Below are 18,040 nucleotides of genomic sequence, written 5' to 3'. Positions count from 1 at the left end.
CCCTGGTCTCTCTACTACGAAGCTGGCAGCTGCCCACAGACTTGGCCGGCCGGGGACCGGGAGCGTGTGGGACGTGTGCCTGGGGCTCGCAGCCAGGTTTTGGGGCCCTGGCCGTGCTGCCTTCTATAACTGATCCCTGCCCTCTGTGGAATGCCGTGTGGGCTTGAGACAGTCCCCGGGGAATCGCTGCTGGCTGCTTGCAGCCAGTGTGGGCAGGCCCAGCGGGACGGCCACGCAGGCCCGGGCGCCCGACCGGACTGGCACCACTGGCTGCATGCTGGCTCCAGACAGGTCCCTCCCATCCTTCAGGGCCCCTCTCTCCCAAGCAGAGACTTTCTGCAATGGTGGGCTCTCAGGGGACCTCCCCACCATAGGCCGTACCGACCTGCTGGCTGGTCTGTAGGCACCTTGCCTCCCCCCAGACCCCTCTTCCTCCTCCCAGCATGCCCCATTTACACGCAGCCTCTCTGGGGCAGCTCTGCCTCACCCCCCAGACAAGGCTGTTGCCCCTTCCAGGCGCTACAGTGGATCGTATCCAGGGTCTTATGCTCTGAGCCGTCAGAGGAAATTCAGCTCCACCGTAATCATTGCTCCTTCCTTGTACAATGGGGCTAAAAGTACTTCGTTCATAACGATTTTATAAAAGTTAAATGAGTTAACACAGGTACCGTACTTAGAATAATGCTTGGCTCACAGCAAGGCCTAATGAAGGTTGTCTGCTCTTAATACTCCACTCTCGGTCGATGTTAAACTAATATATGAAAATCGAAGGAAAAGGAGCCCACGTTGGCCTTGTGTCTCGCGCAGATGTTTGGTTTCCTTCCTTCCATAGCTGCGCCGAGCGGCCGTTCAAAATTCATTGAATGCAGATAAAGCACTGGTTTAAACATCACAGAACAAAAATTAGCATGCTAAGTCACACAACATTACTTGCTGGAAGATTCAGGCGCTCAAACCCCGCACATACCCGTTAAACGGTAGTTTGTCTTTAAATAAAAATCTTCACTGGGGCGCCTGGGTGGCTCATTCGGGTGAGCGTCTGACTTCGGCTCAGGTCATGGTCTCTCAGTTTGTGGGTTCGAGCCCTGCATCAGGCTCTGTGCTGAACTGTTGCTTAGAGCCTGGAACCCGCTTCAGACTCCGTGTCTCCTCTCTCTGCCCCTCCCCGCTCGCACTCTGTCTCACTCTGTCTCTCAAAAATAAATAAATGTAATAAAAAAAAATTTTTTTTTAATCTTTACTTATTGACTGACAATAAAGAACCGGCATTGGAAAAAATAGCAAGTTTGATGCCGGTCTGATAGCAAGTCAGAGAAAACGGTCCCTTGAGTATTCCTTGGGTTTGTTTTAACCAAATTAGTTTCCCTTTTGGTGAGATCAGAGCTGCACTTAAAAAAAATTTTCTTTTGATGTTTTATTTTATTTTTTGAAAGACAGAGGCAGAGCACAAGCAAGGGAGAGGCAGAGAGAGAGGGAGACACAGATTCTGAAGCAGGCTCCAGGCTCTGAGCTGTCAGCACAGGGCTTGAACCCACGAACGCAAGATCATGACCTAAGCCAAAGTCAGACACTCAACCGACTGAGCCACCCAGATGCTCCAAGCTGTACTTTTTTTTCAGTCACGTAGGGACACATTCTGACATTGTTGATTTTATATTCTCTGGGTTTCAGAGCTCTCAAGGGCTGTGGTCCTACACGGAGGGAAAGAACGGACCAGAAGGGCATTAACATTGAGCTCTGATCCCATGCCAGCCACAGTGCTCTGGGTTTAAACGATCTCATTTGGAATGTGGGAGAAATGAGAAGGGAACTGTTAGAGGGGTGGCATGAAATTTCAGTATTTCAGCAGTCTGCAGTGCAACAAACCGTGACCCCTTTGTCTCAGCCACCCCTTCGGGGGCTCATTCACGCCTCAGCCAGTCACAACACAGCCCAGTGTTTATGGGAGAACAAGAGGGTGAAATTGATCTCCATGCCCCAAGCAGTTTATTATACTTGAGAGCAATGCTAGGGCGTGGTCACAGGTAGTGCAAGTGGCAACATAAGACACAGGAACTAAGACACTTCACGGTCCCAAAGTTTTGTTATAATTTCACTTTTGAAATCTAAGGATAAATTCTGAGGTTTGTATGCTAGTGTATCCTACATGGATATTTGTGTCTGCCAAATAGCCATTCACTACCAGAACTAAAGAGAAGGTTCTATTTTATTATAGTGGGCATATTGAATGTTTCTTATACTAGCTGTTAAAAAGGAATTTCTTTCTTAGTATTTTAGTTTTTGCTTTTCAACTTTAATAGGGAAAAAGTAGGGGCGCCTAGGTGGCTTGTTGGTTAAGCATTCAACTTCGGCTCAGGTCATGATCTCACGGTTTGTGGATTCGAGCCCCATTTCAGGCTCTGTGCTGACATCTTAGAGCCTGGAACCTGCTTCGGATTCTGTCTGCCTCTCTCCACCCCTCTCCTGCTCACTCTCTGTCTCTCTCAAAAATGAATAAACGTTTTAAAAAAATTAATAGGGAAAAAGTAAAATGATGACAATAAATAGCACACAAAAGGAATAAGTGTACAAATTAGTTCATTTTAATTACTAAGAGTAGCAGATATATATGTATACACATATACATACACACACACACACACACTTGGGGAACTGTATACTTGAGGTTCTATTAAACCATTGGAATGTTTGGCCAATTATATAATTGTGCATAAAATTTTTTAAATTGCATGAGAAATTGTGTCAATTTGATAGTAACCACAGGTGGTATTCAAACACAATTTTTTGACAGAATAGGTACAAAGTAGCCAAATCACATAGAACGCCTAAAATTCCACCTCTCCAGGGAAAGGTTTAGGGTAAAGTGATGCTAGCGTGCAATGCCCTTGCTGAAAAGGTGTTACCCAAATTCTATCAACCTGATGTAGATCTGCTGCTAATAGGCTGTATATTATACAAAATGGGCAGCCAGGTATTTTGCAAAGTCAGCTTTAAACAAACAAACAAACAAACAAACACGCTGGGCGCCTGGATGGCTCAGTCGTTAAGCATCCGACTTCGGCTCAGGTGTGATCTTGTGGTCCGTGAGTTCGAGCCCGGCGTCAGGCTCCCTGCTGACAGCTCAGAGCCTGGAGCCTGTTTCAGATTCTGTGTCTCCCTCTTTCTCTGCCCCTCCCCCGTTCATGCTCTGTCTCTCTCTGTCTCAAAAAGAAATAAACGTTAAAAAAAATAATAATAAAAGAAAACAAAAACCCGCAAAGGTGGTTGCCTGGCTGGCTCAGCCGGTAGAGCATGGGACTCCTGATCTCTGGGTGGTGAGTTCAAGCCCTGCCTTGAGTGTAGAGCCTACTAAAAATAATAAATAACATGAATAAAGCCACAGGAAAATCAACTCTGCCCTCTGGTGTACAAACAGGTCATTGCAACTTCTTTTTCCTTCCAGCAAAAAATAACACCCAATCGGGTTATTCTTCATTTACGAAGGATCATCTCGAGTTGGTGGTATTCTAGTTGCGTGGTTTCACAAGATAACTGAAGCCTCTTACAGATTTTTTGAAAATTATCGATGAGAAAGTTCCTAAAAGAATTACTCTAAATTAGTGCCTGCGGTGAACCCATTTGCCTCTTCCTTCGGTGACTCAGCTGGCTCATTATGAACGTTAATTACCTCACTGTCTGCAATTTGCAGATAACGTCAGGGTTCAATGCGCTTTGGCCCTACTCTAAGTGGGCCCGTGGATAGTACTGCCCTCATTTGCAGCACGCTGTTTGAATTCCTACTCTGTGCATGTGCTGCTCTGCTCTGGAAGCTGGCCAGGCACCTGGAGCGGGGTGACCAGCGTCCTGGGCGCAGACACCTGAAGCCACGGGCACAGCAGGCCTGGACTGGAAACAGGTGGTCTCCAGATGTAGAAAGAAACCTGAAAAGTAGAGCAGAAAGTCCACAGGTCAGAACTGCAGGGAATCATCAGGGACCAGACACCACAGGAATAAAAGCAGAGAGAAGGTTGAAGGGAGATAGGAACTCTATCATAGCTGGAAGTACTGTAGCCCAGAAGAAAGTCTCCCTCTTTCTCGACAGTGGCTCCAGGTCACGTTTACTGGGCTCGGTCCAAATCCTCTCCCCTCCTTCATCACCGCCACCACAGGGGCTCTCGAACTTCGTAGGAAGGATAACCAGCCAGGAGCAGCTTACAGATACACGCTCCCTGGCCAACCTTTCCTGGGATGGTGCGTCAGCAGGTCTGAGATGGGGCCTCTGAGTCTTCCTGGTTGTTTTTTTTTTAAGTGTTTGTTTATTTTGAGAGAGAGGGAGAGTGCACGCACGCGCGCACGCGCGCGCGCACACACACACACACACACACACACACACACACACGGAGTGGGGGAGGGGCAGAGAGAGAGAGGGAGACAGAGAATCCCAAGCAGGCTCCGTGCTCACAGCACGGGGCTGGACTCAAGGCTTGATCTCACAATCTGTGAGACCATGACCTGAACCGAGATCAAGAGTTGCTCTCTTTAACCAACCGAGCCACCCAGGTGCCCTGAATCTTCCTATGTTTAATAAAACCCACAGATGACCTTGATCCACATAGTACAGAGGCCCCAAGCCGAGAAACAAAATCACTTCCTAAAATCCTACACTCAAGGTTGTACCGAATTCTGCAAGACAGCGTGTTTTTGCCCATCTTAGCCATCCAGTCTGTAAACTTAATTTAATTTTTAAACCGTTTGAAGTTTCTTTAAAATTTTACCATTGTATGGCATCTGACAGTGCAGAATGGTTTTTCCTAACATTTTTTTCCCACTAGAAGTACATGTTTCATATAAAGAGGAAGAGAAATCAGTAGCTCTTTCCTCCTAAATTGCTTGTGAATCATTGATAGGATAGATCTCAAAGCAAATCACATTTAGAGTTTTTGATTCTTCAACTGAAGTTTTGCTGTAATTCTTTAAAATTGGTGGCTGCCAGTAGGGTGACCACACATTCCATTTTTACCCAGGGAGATCATAGTTTACCCCTGTTGTCCTGGTATCCTGTGTAATTAAAGCCCCATTCACTCTCAGATAAATAGCAGCTTGGATGATAAATAATATGTTTACCTAGAATTAGTTGAATGGTATCAGCTTGCAACAAATGAACAAAGGAAAAAAAGGTAAACCAAAAAACAGACTCTTAACTCTAGAGAACAACCAGATGGTCACCAGAGGGGTTGTGGAGTGGTGGTGGGATGAGTGAAATCAGTGATGGGGATTAAGACTGCCCTTATCTTGATGAGCACTGAATAATGTATGCAGCTGTTGAATCACTATATCCTATACCTGAAACTATTATAACACTGTATCTTAACAACTCTGGAATTTACAAAAATAGTATCAACTCACAAGCAAATAGCATTCTATTCTATTCTTGAGATTTGATGAAACCTTCACTTTTCTTTTTTTTTTTTAATTTTTAAAAAATGTTTATTTATTTTTGAGAGAGAGAAAGAGCATGCAAACAGGGGAGGGGCAGAGAGAGGGGGGAGACACAGAATCTGAAGCAGGTCCCAGGCTCCGAGCTGTCAGCACAGAGCTCAATGAGGGGCTCGAACCCATGAACCGTGAGATCATGACCCGAGGTGAAGTCAAACGTTTAACCAACTAAGCCACCTAGGCTCCCCAAACCTTCACTTTTCTTGTCAAAAAATGCTCTTTTTTATTTAAAATTTTTAAATGTTTTCATTTATTTTTGAGAGGGAGAAAGACAGAGTATAAGTGGGGGAAGGGCAGAGATAGAGGGAGACACAGTACCCATAGAAGGGTACAGGCTCTGAGCTGTCAACACAGAGCCTGACGCGGGGTTTGAACTCGTGAATGGCAAGATCATGACCTGAGCCGAAGTGGGACCCTTTACCGACTGAGCCACCCAGGCGTCCCCAAAAATGCTCTGTTCTATTTAAATGGAACATCTTTTTTTTTTTTTTTAATTTTTTTTAACGTTTTATTTATTTTTGAGACAGAGACAGAGCATGAACGGGGGAGGGGCAGAGAGAGAGGGAGACACAGAATCGGAAGCAGGCTCCAGGCTCTGAGCCATCAGCCCGGAGCCCGACACGGGGCTCGAACTCACGGACCGCGAGATCGTGACCTGAGCTGAAGTCGGACGCCCAACCGACTGAGCCACCCAGGCGCCCCTAAATGGAACATCTTAAAAATTGGGTAGGTTTTGTAAAAAAAAAAAAAAAAAAAAAAAAAATCGATGCTTCTCTCTATGTGACTTTGGAAATAGCACTCTAAATTGCAAATTTTTGGAAAATCCCACTTTGGGCAGTTGTTACAGACAACCCACCCACTAGAACCCTCTGATTCTAGAAATAGAAAAGCTGGGTTTAACAGCAGTCAGTTTGAAAGCAATACTTGGGCATTGAGGAGGGCACTTGCTGGGATGAGCACTGGGTGTTGCATGTAAGCGATGAACCATGGGAATCTACCCCCCAAACCAGGAGCACACTGTATACACTGTATGTTAGCCAATTTGACAATAAATTATATTAAAAATAAAAAATAATAAATCTAAAAAATAAAAAAATATAAAAAGGAAAGCAATGCTCAACTACCAGGCAGCAAGAACTTGAGAAGCCACTACTCCAGGTGAAAGACGAGGACAGAAATGCGAGATTGCCATTGGGCTCTGCTTTCTCCCCTCAACACACCTGTCTGCCCACTCCCAGGGGCGGCTGGGAACCCTGTGGGGCCGGTGGGTGTGTCTGAACACAGGGAAGGTGAGAGTCAGCTCAGGACCCACCCAGGGGGGAAGCCAAATACACACTCCCGGGGCTCCGTGCGACACCCTTGAACGTTTACACCCTGGGAAACATCATGATCCTGAACTAGATCTGAGCTTTAGAGAACCCCAGATTCGAATCAAGTTAATCCCAGAGAGATAAAGTCATGTTCACTTACCCCAACTGCCTGCCAGAAGCAAAGGTAAGTTCTAGTTCAGTTTCGATGAGGTCATCCTGGAGTAGGCGGGGCCCTTAATCCAACGTGACTGGTTTCCTTTATAAAAAGAACTTTGGACTCAGTCAGGCACATGGGAGGACACCACGTGAGTGTGAAGGCAGAGATCAGGGTGATATCTACCAGCCAAGGCACGCCAAAAGCTTCCCAGCAAACCAGCAGGAGCTGGGGCACAGGCAGGTACAGATTCTCCCTCCCAGCCTCAGGAGGAACCAGCCCCCCCTACACCCTGATCTCAGACTTCCAGCTTCTCCAACAGGGAGATGATGCATTCCTGTTGTTGAAGCCTCCTAGCTTGCGTTTCTTCTTTCCAGCAGCCCTAGCTGAGGAGTGGAGACGAGAAAGGTAAGGGCAAAAGCTATTAGCTCTTCTCGTCCCTTGCTCTGTGCACATTGCTGCAGGCTGGCATCAAAAACACGAGACAGCTCGTCAGGGCGGGCAAGGGCAAGGGGAGGTCTGTTGGGCTTTAAGCAGCAGTGTGACCTGTGGGATGGCCACGTGTTCCTGCCTCTCCATCTCCTGGCCACACATTCATCTCCGGGAGGCGTTCTTCAGACCTTCAAAAACCGGCCCAGAGGCATTTACCATAACTAGTGAGGTTTAGGTTTGGTAAGGGAGCATCTGGGTTAAGGAAATGGAGAGGCACCGAGGGAAGCCGCAGCCCCCCGGGGGAAGGGGGGTACGGGGGGTAGCACACCGTGGGAACCGCAGGTCAGTCCGAGGGCTTGGCCCTCCTGATCGCCTCCACCTCCTGCCATTCCCGGGTGCTCGTGATCAATGGCTTGCCTCTCAGCTCCAAATTCACCCCTTTGGTGCCTACCCTGGAGCCCTGGGAAGAATCCCATTAAGCATCTCTCCTTGTGGTAAGCATGACATCAGTTTTCTCCCTATGGACTCTGGAGGGACAGCCCAGAGGAAGGGACTTCTCTTACTGGCCCCAGTGGCTGCGCTCATGGTCAGGGACAAGCCTGCAGGAACATCGGTGACACTGTGCCGGCCACACGCCCAGAATGTGACCTTGCGGCCACACGCCCAGAATGCGACCTTGCAGCCCCACCTGGCCTGCTGATCTCTTCCTTGGAGCTCCTGCAACACGATGCTGGGGGCTCTGACCCCCCACCCACAGCAGCACCTTCATGCCTGCAAGCCTGTGACTCTGCCCACAGGCTGTGATTCCCTGCTTGCCCAGGAACTGTGGACCAGCTCCTACCTGGGCAACCCTGTCAACTGCCCTGCCGTCCATACCTTCCCCATGGAGGTTCGTACCCCACCTGGGGTGGGGACCCCCATTCCAAGTTCGTCCTTCCTTGGGCACTCTCCTACAGCCCTGGGGAACCAATGAGAAAATTTTCTACACCTTATATTTACTTTCCAAAATCATAGCTTAACAATCCCTACAGGGGCGCCTGGGTGGCTTGGTCGGTTAAGCGTCTGACTTCGGCTCAGGTCATGATCTCAACAGTCCATGAGTTCGAGCCCCGTGTTGGGCTCTGTGCTGACAGCTCAGAGCCTGGAGCCTGTTTCAGATTCTGTCTCTCTCTCTCTCTCTGCTCCTCCCCTGTTCATGCTCTGTCTCTCTCTGTCTCAAAAATAAATAAACGTTAAAAAAAAAAATTAAAAAAAAAAAAAAAAACAATCCCTACAGTTACACATCCCCAGTTTTAAGTACCATGTGGTCGGTCCTGTGTCCTGAGTGGCTCCAGGCTGATACACCCTGGAAAGCAGGTTTGGCCATATGCATATCCTTGCATGAAAGAACCAGCACTCCAAGAAATCCACAGATCCGAGAAAAGCCACTCAGCTCTGGTCACTCTGCAATCCGAGACTCCCCTCAACTGCAGGTCGACCCCGCAGAGGGCCCTGTGAGCCCTGTGGGGTTCAGAGCGCCTCACTGGGGTCCAAGTATGTGTATGTTACTCCCAGGGGGTGGCATCCTTTTCTATTGATTTGCATAATTAAATTGTATAATAGACGTGGGTTCCTCAAGAGCATGACTGGGCCCTGGGACACTAACACTGGCCCTTCAGGCAGAGCCGGAAGGAGAAGTGAGCTGGGTAACCCCGCAATCGTTTGTGTATTCATTCAAACACATTTATTCAGTAAAATTTCCTTGTTTCTCCCCCCGAGTCAGTCGCAGAAGAGAAGCTTCGGAGGAGAGAATAAGGCACTTCTAACTCCTCACGGGAACACCATGGCCACACTCCTAGCTTCGCTCAGCCTGTTGGGTTTGGGGATTATCTGCTCGGCTGCTGCAATAAGAACACCACAGTCTGAGGGCTTAACCCACGAGCACTGGTTCGTCGTGGGTCACAGTCCTGGAGGCTGCGTGGTCCGAGATCCGGGAGCTGGTTGATCCAGTGTCCGGGGAGACCCGCCGCCCGATTGCTGACAGGTTCCCACAGCGGGGAGAGAAATCATTTCTCTTGAGTCTCTTCTTAGGAGAACACTAATCCTATTCGTGGGGGCTCCCCCCTCATGACATAATCGCCTCTCAAAGTCCCCGCCTCCTAATACTGTTACCTTTGGGGTTAGGTTTCAACACATGAACTTGGGAGGTGGATACATTCAGTCCAAAACAGGAGCGATGGCTAATTTTATGTGTAGCTTGCCGAGGCGGTGGGGTCCCGTTGTTTGGTCAAACACTGATCTAGGTCTTGCTGTGGAGGTGTTTTACAGACGTGGTTAACATCGACAATCAGTTGACTTTGAGTAAAGCAGATTACCCTCTATAACAGGGGGGGCCTCATGTAATCAGGGGAAGGCCTCGAGGGCAAAAACTGAGGAGTGTTTTGGAGAAGGAATTCTGCCCCCAGACTATAACAGAAATACTGAGTAGGTTTCTAGCCTGCTGGCTTGCTCTCCAGATATCAGGCTCGCCAGTCCCTGCAATTGCATGAGCCACTTTCCTTAAAATGAATCTCTTTTTCTATGTTTCCTGTAGATTCTGTTTCTTGGGAGACCCCTGACTAATACAGTAGACAAGGAGCATCTAGGAGATGGTCAGCCAGCCTGGGGGAGGGACCGAGGACATTTCTAGCAATGGAAGTGGTTTCGTGATTAAAACCATGGGCCTGACCAAATCTGGAAGAAGCTTCCAGGTCAATTCATCTGGAAAGCTTCTGAAGGATGAAGAGGAAACTGTGTCCGATGACAGGAGACAGAGGGGGCTCTTGGCAGTTTTGTGCTTCCCTGTAGAGAAACTCAACAGGGCCACAGTAGCCCATCTTGAGGGGGCTCTAGGCTGGAGAGAGTCTAGGGCTTTGAGGGGACTGGGCGACGCTTGGTGAGCCCAGGGACTATAGTGCCATCTTGTCACTGGCCAGGGGGAGGCAGAGGGCTAGTGAATAAAAATGAATCTCTGGGCGCCTCTGAGGTCTTGAACTCCAAAGGGAAAAAAAAATGACTAAGCCCTTGCTTCTGGTCCAGGTTTAGAAGTGTTATGTCACAGGACTTGAAAGCTATAGAGAAATTATATTTAACACCTTATGCCAAAACTTTAAAGCTTGGGTCAGCAGACTGTGGCTCATGGGCCAAATCTGGCAAGCCTCTTGTTTATGTAGGTATGTCCTGCAAAGGGGGGGAGGGTTCCATTTTTAAAGATTTGGTGAAAGAAACAAAGGAAGAGGGCTTTTTATAAATATTCTAGGAAGTTCAATTATCAGTGTTCGTGGTTTTACTGGAACACACTTTTTCTTTTATATATTATTGCCTTTGGCTGCTTTTGCGCTACATGACAAAACCGAGTTATTGGACAGAGACCGCATGGCATACAAAGCCGACGTAGTTATTATCTGGTCCCTTATAGAGAGAAGCTTGCTGACTCCTGCTTTAAACCATCGCAAAACATTTAGTCTCTCTAGCAGGATTGTAATCAGTGTGCTATGTCATAGCTTCATAGTGTGATGAAGTACCTACATGCACAAACATATAAATAAGTAAATGGGTAAACATACACACACACACACACACACACACACACACACACACACAGATATGTAAAATCTTAGATGTTTTCATTTCCATTCAGGAAAATTCCAAGAAAAACTTTAAAGAAACAATAGAGACATATTTTCATTTAAAAAAAAAGTCTTCCTGACTCAAAGTGGAACATGCCAGAAAACGGGGGCACATCCTAAACTCCATATTGAAGGGTCGCCAGGTACTCTGAGCTCATCACCACGTGGCAACTCAATGATGTTGCAGAGGGGCAGACGGCACCTGAGGACTGGTTTTACAGGTAGCAAAACCAAGGTCAAAATCAAGGCACATCCTCGCCTGTCAGGGGCACAGAACGTGGGACTGACAGAGTCTCCCTTTCCTGAGAGGTCACCTTGCACTCTCCAATGACTTCACAAGTGCAGGTTTATCTAAAATCATTCCACCATGGGGAGATCAAACGTGACATCGTCATGTTCTTGGCACTTTCAAATGCAACATTCTCCTTAGTAGTTGCAAATTTCAGGGGTCTGCCCAAGTGGAATTCATAAGGGAAAGGGAGCAGTGAGCATAATTGGTCTTCTTTTTCGGGTTCTGGCCTTGTTTCTCTTGTCTTTGGGCTGGGAGTCTAGAGCCATAATTTTGTAATGAATCTCCAGCTGGCCGAGTAGATTCATCCCATGCAGTTGGAAGACGACATTCAATGTAGGTGGGGTAAATCCAGGGTATGGAGGAGCTTTAGAAATCCTTAGTATCACGTGGGAAAAGACTTCAGTTGGACAGAACAAGACCATAGTGTACGTAATGATGCCTATTGAAGCCCCAACATTTCAGTACTTGGCTTCTCAGGGTCTGTCTGTATCTTGGTCTCTGAGGTCTGAGGGCACTTCTTTATGCCCAGTACAGATTCTGTGCACAGAATCCAAGCACAATATGCAACAAGGGAAAGAATTGGATTGATTTTCCAATGCTGGATCAGTTTTAAAAAGTGGATCTTTTTCATAAAATGGAAGTAATTAAGAGAAAATATTAGCTTATTCAATTTATCTTGGTCATATACTTTTAATTTTCTTTGTATATATATTCTGATTTACTATTATTTTTTTAATGTTTTTTTTTAATGTTTATTCTTGAGAGAGAGAGAGAGAGAGACAGTGTGAACAAGGGACAGGCAGAGAGAGAGAGGGAGACACAGAATCTGAAGCAGGCTTCAGGCTCTGAGCTGTCAGCACAGAGCCTGACGCGGGGCTCAAACTCACAGACTGCCAGTTCCTGACCTGAGCTGACGTCGGGGGCCTTAACCATCCGAGCCACCCAGCCGCCCCTATGTATTCTGATTTAAAACAACATTAACGATAATGTCATCCTAGGAAATAAGCTTAACAGAAAATGAGCCAATGCAGAGGTTTGCCTATTGATCTAATGAGCTGGTAATGACCCTCAACAATGACCCCTAGGATATGCTGTGCTTTCCAGTATAATAACGCTTAATTATGTAGACTGAATGAGTGGAACGATTCTCAAGCTCTTCCTGTTTTCATGCTAGTCAATGTCACTTTCATGCAATGATCAAGTCTAGTTCTGATGACATTCTCCCTTCTCCTTGAGTAGCAGTTAATGCAGGGTCTACTGCACCTTGGCCCCGATGGCCTCAGTTAATATTTGATTACTGAATAAATGGATAAGTTGATCAATAAACTAATCCAGATGCCAGGGCTCTGGCTTCAGCTGGAAGAGAGCAGAAGGGGCAGTCTTTGAAATTGGCCACGTGTCAGCAGGCTGACAGGGGTCCAGGTAATTGTCCTGGCTTGGCCCCGTGGAGATTGTTCCAATGACATGCTTCCACAGCGTGATGAGAACTGAGGTGGAGGAGAAGTCATGTCTTAATGCACACCTGGAAACCCCGGGTTGGGAGTAGGAACAGCCAGCAGAGCAAGTAGCGTGTGCCTTCACTTCTGGAGCTCTGCTGTGTCACTGTTGCTTTTGGTTTGTTTGCTTTGATTCTCTTGCAACTGCATCCCTGCCTCGGGACCAGGGAAGACATTTGTCAGAGCGGGCTGGGTGTCGCTAAATGTCCTCCCCAGCACATGCGGCCGCCGAGCCTCGGAAGGGTTTCTGTCAAGAAACTTCTCAGCCTCCATGGCAGAAAGTAAGTAAAAAGAGTCCTTTCCAGGCACCTGAGTGTCTCTGTCGGTTAAGCATCTGACTCTTGATTTTGGCTCAGGTCATAATCTCGTGGTTCACGGGTTCGAGCCCCACATCGGGCTCCGCACTGATGGTGTGGAGCCTGCTTGGGATTCTCTCTCTCTCCCTCTCTCTCTGCCTCTCCCCCGGTCACTCTCTTTCTCTCAAAACAAATAAGCTTAAAAAACGTTCTCAATAATAATAAAAAAGAGTCCTTGGGATGTAGAAATCACCTAAAACAAAATTTATGAGAGCCAGAGGACATTGTTAGAATTTCCTCTGTGGCTGAATACTTAGGGAAGAAGAGCCATCTAGTCACATGCCATTCTTGATGGTGGGATGTGCCTCAGGCTGCATCGTTGATTTCCCACCTCACCATCCACACGGGTGTGCAGGCTGGAAACCTCCCCTCATCATCACATCCCACCCAACACCAGTTCCTTTCTAACTCCGAAGTATCCGTTGGTCCACGTTCTCCTCTCCATCCATCTGAAGAGTTTGGAGCTTAGCCATTCAGTGGCCAAGCACTAGCCCTGTGACTCAAGTTTCGTGACTTTGAAACAGGGCTGAAATCGTTTCTGCCCTTCCTACTTCACTGATACATGATGAGGCCCTACCAAGACACTTTGAAAAGCATGATGGAAAACAGGGACAGAATTACATACTATAAATGCACCATCAGGTAAGAAATTTTCCTTTACCGTGACATGACTTGCTTCCAGGTTATTCTATGTCACTTAAAGTTGTTGGAAGCACAGACCTGTAAACTCTGCCCTTGAAATCTTAGCTCATTCAGTCATCACGCCCACAAATGAGCCAGATGCAATCACAGTTGACACATGAGAAGGTGTGTCCCCTGGAGGTCGGGTAACCCAGCACCCAGCTGGGAAGCGTGGCTTCAGGGATCCAAGATGGCGTGACCCAAAAGTCTTCTGTTCCTGTGTGGTCAGCATGGGAAGGGGGTCCTGAGGAAGTGCCTTGAGCAGAGCTGGGCAGGGAGTAGACACTTGGTACCTATTGTTTGTTATAACTTCTAAGCAATATGGATACATATGGGTGTAATTGACCAGTAGAGAAATACACCTCATCTCAGATGCGTTCAGAAGCCTCTGGCGATTCAAGACATCCAACTAAATGGAGCCCCCTTGAGAGCAATGGGAGGGCTACAGCTGGGACCACAGAGCCCCCCTTGCATTTTATAAGGTGGCAGTCTTTTCTCCTCCTCAGCTGCTAGGAAAGTCACTGAAGCTAGTGCTTGATCAGCAAGACACTGCTTGCTGGAGACATGGAAGATTCTCACTTCGCTTAGCGTCTCAGTTGTGCTCTTTTAGCCACAAATATTACACTTCCTCTTCTATGTAAGTTTTCACTGCTAAATGAGACAGTAAGTCCTCATGAGTTGGGACATTTTATTTTTAGTATGTCTGAGGTGAGACACTACTTATAATGTCAGACTAATTTTTTAGTCTGATTATACTAATTATATTTTTTAATTATATTATACTATATTATAATATACTATATATTATATACTATGTATATATTATATACTATATATATTATATACTATATACTATGTATATATTATATACTATATATATTATATACTATATATTATATAGTATAATATACTATTATATAGCATAGTAATATATAGTAATAATATATATTATAATATACTATTATATAGTATATATATAGTATATAGTATATAGTATAGTATATATATATAGTATATATAGTATATATATAGTATATATAGTATTATAATATATATTATATTATACTATACTTTATATAATATTATATTATATTAATTATACTAATTTTTTTATTATCTCTTTTAAAGCTTCTTTTATTGAGCACCTGAGAACATTCTCGATAGGCCCCTCTCCGCCTTCATCCTGGAAGAAACACGCATGTCTTTCAGCGAATGGACGGTGGCACCAGACAGAACGGAGTCGGAATCCTGCCGTGGTGACTGCTTCTGCGCGATGAGCATTTGAGCCGCCCAGGTGACCTCACGGAGCTCTGTCTTGGGACGCCCAGTGTCTGCTTCATAGCCTGACCGGGAGGGTGAGGATCGTCTATGTGAATCACCGGATAGCACTACCCCTGCATCAGAATGCACTTGACATGATACCACCATTCCCTTTCCTTAGCTCTCTGCCTCTTCCTATTTTGCGTTTCTTGTTATTCCTGCGGTCTCCCCAGGTAGGAACTAATCACATGTTGAGGGCATCCTGAGACTGTTGTCCTGAACTCCCCCATCTCATGAAACACTCGGGGTATGTTTCTTCCTCCTTTTTTTTCATGCTTCAGTTGGGTTTCTGGCAGACTCACAGCAGCCTTCAGCCAGGAGGCCGATTCCCCGCGTTGACGTGGGCGCCATCTCCTGGTCATCTAAGGAAGGTACACACACATTTTATCGGGGCTTTCTAAACCACGAGGGAATGTTAAATTCAAGCAGTGTTACTACACCCGTTAAAGAGAAATAGGCAGAGTAGCAACCCAAATAGTTCTCAAGTCTTTTGTATCTTGGAATCTTTTTTTTTTAAGTTAATTTATTTTGAGAGAGAGAGAGAGCACAAGCAGAGAGAAGGAGAGGCAGAGTCCCAAGCAGGCTTCCCGCCATCAGGGCCGAGCCCTGAGCAGGGCTGGAGCTCACCAATTGTGAGATCATGACCTGGGCGGAGATCAAGAGTCGGACGCGTAATTGACAGAGTCACCCAGGTGCCCCTCTTGGCATCTTCGTTTAAACTTATGGTAATACCATGGAGGAGAGATGAAATTATATAATTTTTTCTCTATCTAGCAAAATGACTTTTATCCGAAGCATCGAGTTTTTTTTTATTAAAAAATTTTTTTTCATGTTTATTTATTTTTGAGAGACAGAGAGAGATAGAGCGTGAGCAGGGGAGGGGCAGAGAGAGAGGGAGACACAGAATCCTCAGCAGGCTCCAGGTTCTGAGCACAGAGCCCGACATGGGGCTCGAACCCAGGAACCGTGAGATCATGACCTGAAGTCAGACGCTCAACAGACTGAGCCACCCAGGCGCCCTGAGCTTTAAAAAAAAAAAAAAAAAAAAAAAAAAAAGGTGGTTAAAATGTTGCAGAAAAGAGCAAATGATGATTCAATTGGGAGTCTGAAATTACTATGAATGTTCTGGATCAGATGAGCACATTAGTGATGTTGAATGAGGTTTATTTCTCAATCCTCGCCCCCATCCCCCCGCAAGCAAAGTCAAACCATTCATAGATGTTGGTGGGCTTTCTTGTCAGTGATGATGTTGCCTAAACAATTCATTTCTTCATGAACCAGGTGGTATGTGTGAGGGAAACGCATGCACTGGGCACCCTCTTGGATGCCACCGCCTTCTCCCTTGAGGACAAACCTGGGCCCAGCCCTTCCAACAAAGCAACATGTAGATGCTTGGGAACCACGGAGCAGACCCTTTTCCCTGCAAAGCACCATGGAGAGTCCTTTCTACGAGGAAGGGACGTCTGGGGCGAGAGCAGACAAACAGGGCAAGGGTGCATGCAGAGAGGAACTGCCTCTGACCGGCCCCACTTGTCTTGCCTTCTCTCTTAGTTTCCGTTCTAAACATTGAAAGCAAGAGTCAGCAGATGGCTGCCCGGCTGGCCACCTCCTCTGTAGATAAAGCTGTATTCACACATGACAGCCACAGCTATCTCTGCATGTGGTGTTCTGCGATGCCGTCCCAAGTGACATCATCACACTCCGCGATTGTTTTGGCAGGGGACGGGAAGCCGGGTACCACCCCTGGAGGTAGAAGCCCCTCTCCTGCTGTCAGGGTGGAGGCGGTCTTGGGAACCACACGGCCAAGAAGTATGGGCCTGGGGCCGCTGGTGAAATCAGGCGGTCAGGAGCGGGTGGGACACAGGCGGGGGCGTTGAGAAATTCCCTATGATCTTATCTACACGCAGCACACTGTGTGCAACTCTCCCCTCCGTCCACCCCCGGGCCTTGCTCTCCGCAGCTTGTTAGAGCTGCACTGTGCAGCTGTATTTGTCTCTTTGACCGTGGCCAAGTTGAGGTTATTTGGGTACCTGAGTCCCTTCTTCAATGTCCCTTGAAGTCAGCAGGCCACATGGCACCGCGGTGCACGCACAGCTTCCTGATACAGAGAACAGGAAAACGTTCGCTCCTTTATATGCAAATAATAAGGGCCTACCATCGCCTCACTCATTAGCAGAAAGCTACTGATGGAGAAGTATTGCCATCCGAGCCTCAAACGTTTGGTAAAATGTTCTCAACGTTTAGCTGTTTTATTCTTTGTCGCTCCTCCAGCCACTTAACTTCATTCAGTTTGTTGTAAATGTACGTTCCAGCAATAAGTCATCTTAGTTCTTACACAGTGAACTAGAAGGGACAAAGCAAGGCTTTCTACGGGCATCTGCAACTGCATTTTTGCTTATGTGTTTGTTAAATGGCTGAGGCCAGTTTTTGATTATGCTTAATTTTTTTTTCCTGGGATAAAATCCTTACCTCCGAGACCGTGCCCCCTCTGGCTATAGATCATCGCATCCACACCCTGGCGTCAGTTCTTACCTATTCACATGGAAACTTCGCTTTGCTTCTCCAGCCCGGGGCCTGTCTTCTGAGCTCCAGAACCATCCAAACATTAGACTGCCTACTCAGCGTCACCTCTGGAATTTTGCAAACTCAACATACTTAAAACCATTTTCATGTTTTTTTTCCCTTCCTTTCGTGCCCCCCCGCCAGCCCCCTTCTCATGCCTTACACACTAAACCCGTGTTCCCTATTTCACCAGGAAGTGGCACAAGCCAAGAAACCGAGTAGGTTTCCCCACGCTGTCTTACAGCCACATGTTCTTTTTATTATTATTATTATTATTAAATATAATTTATTGTCAAATTGGTTGTCATACAACAC

At 46.6% G+C, this 18,040-nt stretch overlaps 1 long non-coding RNA gene across 2 annotated transcripts; it reads left to right on the top strand.

Annotated features, from left to right (window-relative positions):
* The first annotated feature begins 7,093 nt into the window (after nucleotides 1-7,093).
* LOC115510443 lies at nucleotides 7,094-17,681 on the top strand. Of its 2 annotated transcripts, XR_003967722.1 has the most exons (4): nucleotides 7,094-7,347; nucleotides 14,972-15,198; nucleotides 15,445-15,534; nucleotides 16,445-17,681. It is a non-coding gene; the product is annotated as an uncharacterized LOC115510443 (long non-coding RNA). The 2 variants fall into 2 exon arrangements; XR_004343388.1 differs by having other exon boundaries at nucleotides 14,972-15,534.
* The last annotated feature ends 359 nt before the right edge of the window (nucleotides 17,682-18,040 follow it).

Source organism: Lynx canadensis, chromosome A3, assembly GCF_007474595.2.
Source record: "Lynx canadensis isolate LIC74 chromosome A3, mLynCan4.pri.v2, whole genome shotgun sequence".
NCBI classification, from domain to species: Eukaryota; Metazoa; Chordata; class Mammalia; order Carnivora; family Felidae; genus Lynx; species Lynx canadensis.
This window is presented reverse-complemented; position numbering and strand designations above follow the sequence as displayed.